We start from the raw sequence: 7,113 nt of genomic DNA, 5'->3' as shown, positions 1-7,113 counted from the left end.
TAACATTTTATTAAATTCGCCCTTTCTGATTTTTATGAATAATAATAATAATACAAAGCAATAAGTTCCACTTCCGACCATTTCAACTGACAAAGTGTCAAGTGTACAGCCAAATATGGACAAATATGGCAGGTCTGAGGTTCATGTAATAGGTCACAAAAATGTAAAAAAAAAACAAGACTGTAATTGTCCTATTAGAATCGAAATAAATCCCGGAAACTCCATTTTATCATCGTTTTACCACGGACTGACCATTTAGGAGGGTAAAATAATACCCGTGATATCGATGCAAACGACAACCTGTGTATCAAAGAATAATGACGGGAACAAAGATTTTAGTGGAAATCAAAAGAATATAATCCAGGAACAAAGATCAGACATGATAAACAGAAGGTTTAATACGAAGAGCCGGCAGGGAGAGAGTTCAAGCTGTTAGCCATACTTTACAGTTAGTTTTTTTATAATCGTTCGAAATATGCCAAATCACAAACATCACAAAATAGATAAAGAACTGAAAGAAACAACACTACTATCAAGCGTATTGGTATTGATCTGGTAATTTTAAGGGATTTTAACATTAAGTTAAGAAAGTTTATCGGATGAGGTTCGGTTTTTTTTTTACCAAAGTTATGTAGCATTTTAGCAATACATTATGATAAGGGACTAGTCTTTAGTCGAAAGTTAAAAGTGCATGGAATTATAACTTGACGAAAAATACTGTAGTAGTTCTGGTAAGAATTATGCAAATTCTGTAATATAGGCCTTCTAAAAGGCTACATATTTTTGTTATTTAGTTATTTTATAGGTCTATATGATGAAATGTATAATCATTCATTCCAATTTGTCTGCTAGAAGATTCACATTGAAAATCCAATGGTTTTCTTCTTTAATTTAGTGTCGTTAACAGAGTTGTCTCCCTTTATTTTAAATTCTACAGTACATTCTACAAATACATATAATTTATATCTCTTATGAACATGGGTTATGTAAAATATTTTTTTTCTGTATTCTTAATCACTCTAAAAATATATACAAATATGTAGGCTTTCCAACCATGTATCACATTTTGCATGATTCTTAGCTGGAGTGCTACTTAGGCACCTTAGTGTATTTTATAATGACTACAATGTCTGTTCGATTCTAGTATCTCACTGTAATTTCTTGTATTTATGATGGTTTTCTTGATGTTTTGCTCGAGCTTAGCATGTGGCCTTGATACTTCTTTACTTTTACATATAAGTAGTAAAATTCTTCAGTTTTCTTTCCAGATTAAAATGAGTTATTTTTCATAATAATTCAGTTGCTACAAATAGTACAAATAGCATAGAATATGAATAAAACGTTGAACTTAAAACTGGGTGTTTCTTAACAAAAAGGAAATAAGAGAATTCAGAGGCTTAGTTTCGATTTACAAAAGATAAGTATTCTGCTTTGTAATCGAACTCACCTTTTATTTTCATTTAAAATCAAGCAGCTTAAAAAAAGTTATTTTAAGTTATCGATTTTCTGTGCACTAAAGCAGAATTATGAGGCTGTGTGTTCATAAAGCTAATTATCCAGATTAAAACTGAGGCAAACATTCCTTAGAATAAAGCAATAAAGGAAAGACCATTCACATACCGGTATCTATAAATTCTATTTTATAAAGTTTGTGTTACCGTAAATTCGCCTGTGGCGATTTCGATTGAATCTGTTTGGCGATTTCATGGGATGTGGTTAAAAATACGATCGATGACGTGTATCTGTGTACTTTGACGCGTTTGTGTTAAATGGGGCGTTTGTTGCAGTATGGAAGTGTAATTGACCTTATTTTGAAATAATGATTTTATTAACTGTTATATGTGAAAAAATGTCGTTGAACATTTTATGTACAGTTAAAGAAATGATCAATTTAAAGAAAGAGAGCGGTGGTGAGATAAAATGATTCTAGTTTCTGGTGAATTAGTTTGACAGTGTAATTTCAGAAATGGATTATAACTGATTGATTTTATTAACATTAACGTCAATAGGTAGATTGTAAAATACCCTTATAGATATCTGCAAAAAGAAATACCGAAGGGTTTTAATACTTTAAAATCCAAAGACAAGGCCAGAACGTGAAAATATGAAACAAAAACGATCTACAAACACAATGTACCGAACCGAATAAAATAGAATAAATATAAAACTTAAAAAAAGTATACTAAAGAACTAGAAGTTTGAAATCCCCGCAAAAACCGGGAGTGTCATCAGATGCTCCGGAGGGTTGCGAATATCCGTAATATTTCAAATGAATGTTAACTGGTAAAAGTCTACCAACAATAATGAAGACCACCGACTCAAGTTAAAAAGTGGTTCCATCCAAAACAATTCACACTAGATCGAAATCATTTATCAAACAAAGTATCAGAATGTAAATAACGTAGATAATGTGGTAAAATACAAAATTATCCGAATAGACAAAGTAAATTAAATTAAAATAATCAACAATTACCATAAAACATGGGACAATACCAACAACCGGAACATTTGATCTTGAACTGAATATTACATCATAAATCATGCAAAAAAAATATCTTGTCACGAATTCACCTGAAATTTTCAAAGGAAATGTATCTATCTGTATGAAAATATCACTGTGAATCATAACCTAGCTCCCTTGACTTGTTGGGAAATTCAACTTCAATAACTTTTCTTTCCCAATAGATTTTTTTTCATTCATAACCATATCATGATTTCTTCAAATAAAAATGTATCTAAAATTCTATTGGTTTTACAAAAGTGAAATGTAAGTCTGGCTACAAAATATCAATCATATAGATATTGGAAATTTCGGTATGCTGTATTCGTATTTCTGTTACTCATTTACTTTTGTTACTTTGTTGTTATTTTGTTATATATCATTTTCTTATTTGTGTGTTTTTCTGTGTGTCTTTTTCGCATCTCATCTCATTATACTTGGCCTATATTCTTTTGATTACATCTTGAATCTTGGTTCCCTTGCATTCCATTAGAGGAAATTGCTACATCTACGTCTAGTAGAAATTCAGTTTGTGGTGTTAAAATACAATGACAAGGACCGCCCTTCCTATTCTTTACCTTCCGATACACACAAACAACGTTAAAATGTAAACAGCTGTTTATACGACACATTCTCGACATCCTTCAACTCTAATTCGAATAATACAATGCCCGTTGCGTTGTTATTGACATTTAATATATCATTTAAACAGCTAAAATAGTTTCATTTGTGCTGGATTTTATTATCTTTTTTATTAGAATATGTTGATGGCTATGTTAATTAAGGTTTGATAATTTCACCTTTTATTTGAAGTTTCAATATTTTTTTTAATTGTACAGACGGAGATCCACAATTTCAAATTAACTTTTCTAATTTTTTATATGAGTTAAACAATATAGTAAATGTTTAGAATATTGTATATATTCGATCGCTATTGAGTCATTTACAATGAAATAAAGAAAAAAAAGGTATCCTGAACAAACAAAATCACTTACGCTAAAAAATGAAGAAAATATTTCAAGTAACAAAGAGAACAAATAAAACAACAAAAGCAAAATTGCTGGTTTGAAAGGTAAATGAGGGAAATTTTTACCGACTTTTAACACAGGTATTCTCCCCTTCACCATTCAGACAAACTTTCACTAATTTTGTTTTAAAAAATCAATTAAGTGTCGGAAAAAAATCAGAGCAAATCCTATAATGGAGAGATCAAAGAATGATCTTTTCAAATAGAGAAAGCATCCTTGAATGACATTATATTGATCGATCGGTGTGGCTTTGACATGCATGTTTCTGATGTTTTTCCCATTTTGCCTGATTCTTACAAATACTTACACTTAAGAAATGAAATGTTGGAGAAATGAACAAAGTGTCAGTTAGACATTGTAGCTTTGCAAACTGGGTCCTCGTTTTTATCTAGATGCGAGTCGCTTTTATTATAACAAAATCCAGTGCTTCATTTACATGTTTCATCATTCATAACTTAATTGTGTGTTATTGTTTGTCAATTACGTTTATTGTGCATACCCTTGAAATGCGCTAATCCCACTGGACAATCGGTTTTAAACGTGATGTTTAAAGAATGTTTCGTGAGTCGATGAAAGACATCTTCGCGCCATTTATATTGGCATCGACAACAACTAAGTGGACATCATTTAACTGATCACTGTCTATGTATAAAATAAAATAAGAGAAATATATGAAATGTAATTACAGAATAAAAAATGGAACATTCAATTCTTAAATGAGAAAATTATTTTCATTTTTTTTTATCGACTTGACCATTCATTAAAAAATTATTTCAGATAATGGATTCATCCTTTACTTGATATTGTTGTTTGAAGTAGTAAATATCTTTGAATTATATAACTTAATATGAACAATTTTATGATTTATGATTTTTCGAGCAAAAAGACTTCCAAACTCGGATTTGTTTTTGGCCACAAACCATGAATTTGTTGCCACATGGTATGTCAATAATAGGTGAATCAATTGTAACGCCGATATATATATATATATATATATATATATATATATATATATATATATATATATATATATATATATATATATATACCCAGGAATGTTTATAAATGAAACTTTCATCGCTTAAATGTGTTTTCACATGTTCTGAAATTAGACATTTAGAAGGTGTATACCTTACACCCTATACTGCTCTCAGTTTTTAGTGGAGTCCGAGTTGCTCATTTACTTTTGTTACATTGTATGAATGATTTAAGTTACTTTATGTTCTTTGTTGTGTATGTCTGTTTTCCATGTCTGGTCTTTGTCCCTGGATTGTATTTCTTTGATTACCGCTATAAATTTGGTTCCCTTGATTACTCTTACACAACTGTCCTGATAGCATGAAGTTAAACACACTTAAGTTAGTAGATTAAAATGAACATCCTCATGCTTATTGCTTGGGGAAATACTTACAACGATGTATTGTGATTTCCAAATAAAATTAAGCCAAAGACATTTCGAAAATTTTCTTTTTTTAGTGTTATTTTCATACCTTTAACTCATCAGACTAAAACAATAGCACATTGGATAAAAAAAAACAAACGCAAAATATTTCTAAACAAGAACAAACTTCTTCTATGGTGCAGAACTTTGAAACTGTTTCTAATAGAAATGTAAAACCAAATGTAGCTATTGATAATATAATTCTTATATATATATGCAAAACATCATCGTCAAAAAACAAGAATCTTTGCATATTAACGGAATAAATCATCGCACCAAAACGGCTTTTCAAAGAACAAATATGCCCGCTGTATTACCAAACTGGTGATTTAGATCATTGGCAAATTTATGTTGTCTTCCTTAGGCCAAGGCGACGTCAGATTGAAAATTAGATACATTACATGCTTCCAGTTTGGAGATCTCAGGACGCCGATTTCTCTTGTGGTCATCACAGAAAAGATAGTTAAATCATATATGATAAGCAAAACATGAACATGTATATAATGTGATTTGCTTTTTATCATTGATTGTGTTCATTATTTATATCATGGGTCAAGGTGACGTTATATTGAAAATTAGATAAATTACATACTTCCGGTCAACAAATCGCAAGAGGAATTTTTTTCTTATTGCCATCACATATATTTAGCATTATTAATTTTATAGCAAAAATAAACTTGATTATACTTGCTTCGCCATCCTAATGAATAAATGCAGCTCTTGAATAGAATAAAATCCTATTTACACCATGTATAATTCCGCCAATCTACTTAATCCTTTCTCATACAATCATCATTGTATTTTCCTAAATCATATTACTTAAATACAATTTTTCAAGATTTTCATGAATCAAATTTTTGTTTTTGATTTAATACAGCTTTATATATTACGAAAAACCATCCCCATCCCCATGTCCCGATAAATCATAGGATAATTTACCGATACACACAAAATCAATTTACTACATCCCTGGTATAATTTTAATTTGCGTTTTAACTCTTGATAGTTCAAGAAAATTTGATACATTGTAAAGGACATAAATTTTTCTTGTCTAATTAGACAAATATTATTTAGCTTTTGACGCTGCAACCAATCTCTTAAGACTTTGACGTATAAGCACATTTATATTGAGACCATTCAATGAATTCAATGCGTTTAAGTGTCAGTATCTGTAAGAATCAGGAATTTGGTGAAACATGGTATGGAAAAAAAACACCATTTTGATAGTTTAATTTGACTATTTTCACCATCAGAGTCAAGGAAAACAGGCAAGATTTTCCATATCATACCAGACCTTTGAGTTAAATGAACATTTCAAAAGCAGATAACTCTGTCAAAAGCCTCATTTTTTTAAAGGACCTATTGAAAAATTTCTTGGCAAATTAAATGATGCAGAACTCAAATAATGGTCAAATAGAGAAAGCATCTTTAAGTGATATATTATTGTCAGATCGGTGGGGTTTTGACATACATGTTTCTGATTCTCCCATTTTGCACGATTCTTACAAACATTTACACTTAATGTTTTTACCTAAAAGATTCATTGAAATGAATTTGTTTCAACTAATTAGAAGTGATTATATATCACTGACTGGTTGGAAGCGTTTATATAATTAGTATTGAAACTTTTTGTTCAATGGCAATGTATACATATCATCAACATAAGAGAGTTTTTACAAATATATCTGCCTTGTTTCAAGGACGTAGACCTAGGGTAAGTAACACAACTCTTACAAATTATTGGAACGTTTGTATTCAGCACTTTTCATCAATCTCATGTAAGCAAAATATTAACTTGGACTGATTTCATTTTTTCAAATGAAAGCTTGATAGGCTTTGGTGAAACTGAATATGATACAAACATACCACTAATTTCAAGAGTTATGTCCTTACCCTAGGTCTACTTCCGTAGATCAAGTTTCTCGGTACGATAGTCTTTAATATATTGCTACTCGAATACTGACGTAATATTCTATCTACAATATATCATGTTTGACTTTTTTGTTTACTGAAATCTATTCAGTTGTAGAATGCATTACGTAACTGTTTTCTATTATCGTCGTTTATTTGAAAAATTATGCAATAAAAAATCTGTTTCTTTACTTTAAAGGGACTCAAATAAACAAGATTGCTTGTTAATCTAA

Source organism: Perna viridis, chromosome 12, assembly GCF_037379345.1.
Source record: "Perna viridis isolate PV_CMFRI_1.1 ecotype Kerala chromosome 12, ASM3737934v1, whole genome shotgun sequence".
NCBI lineage: Eukaryota > Metazoa > Mollusca > Bivalvia > Mytilida > Mytilidae > Perna > Perna viridis.
Note: the sequence above shows the minus strand (reverse complement) of the source record.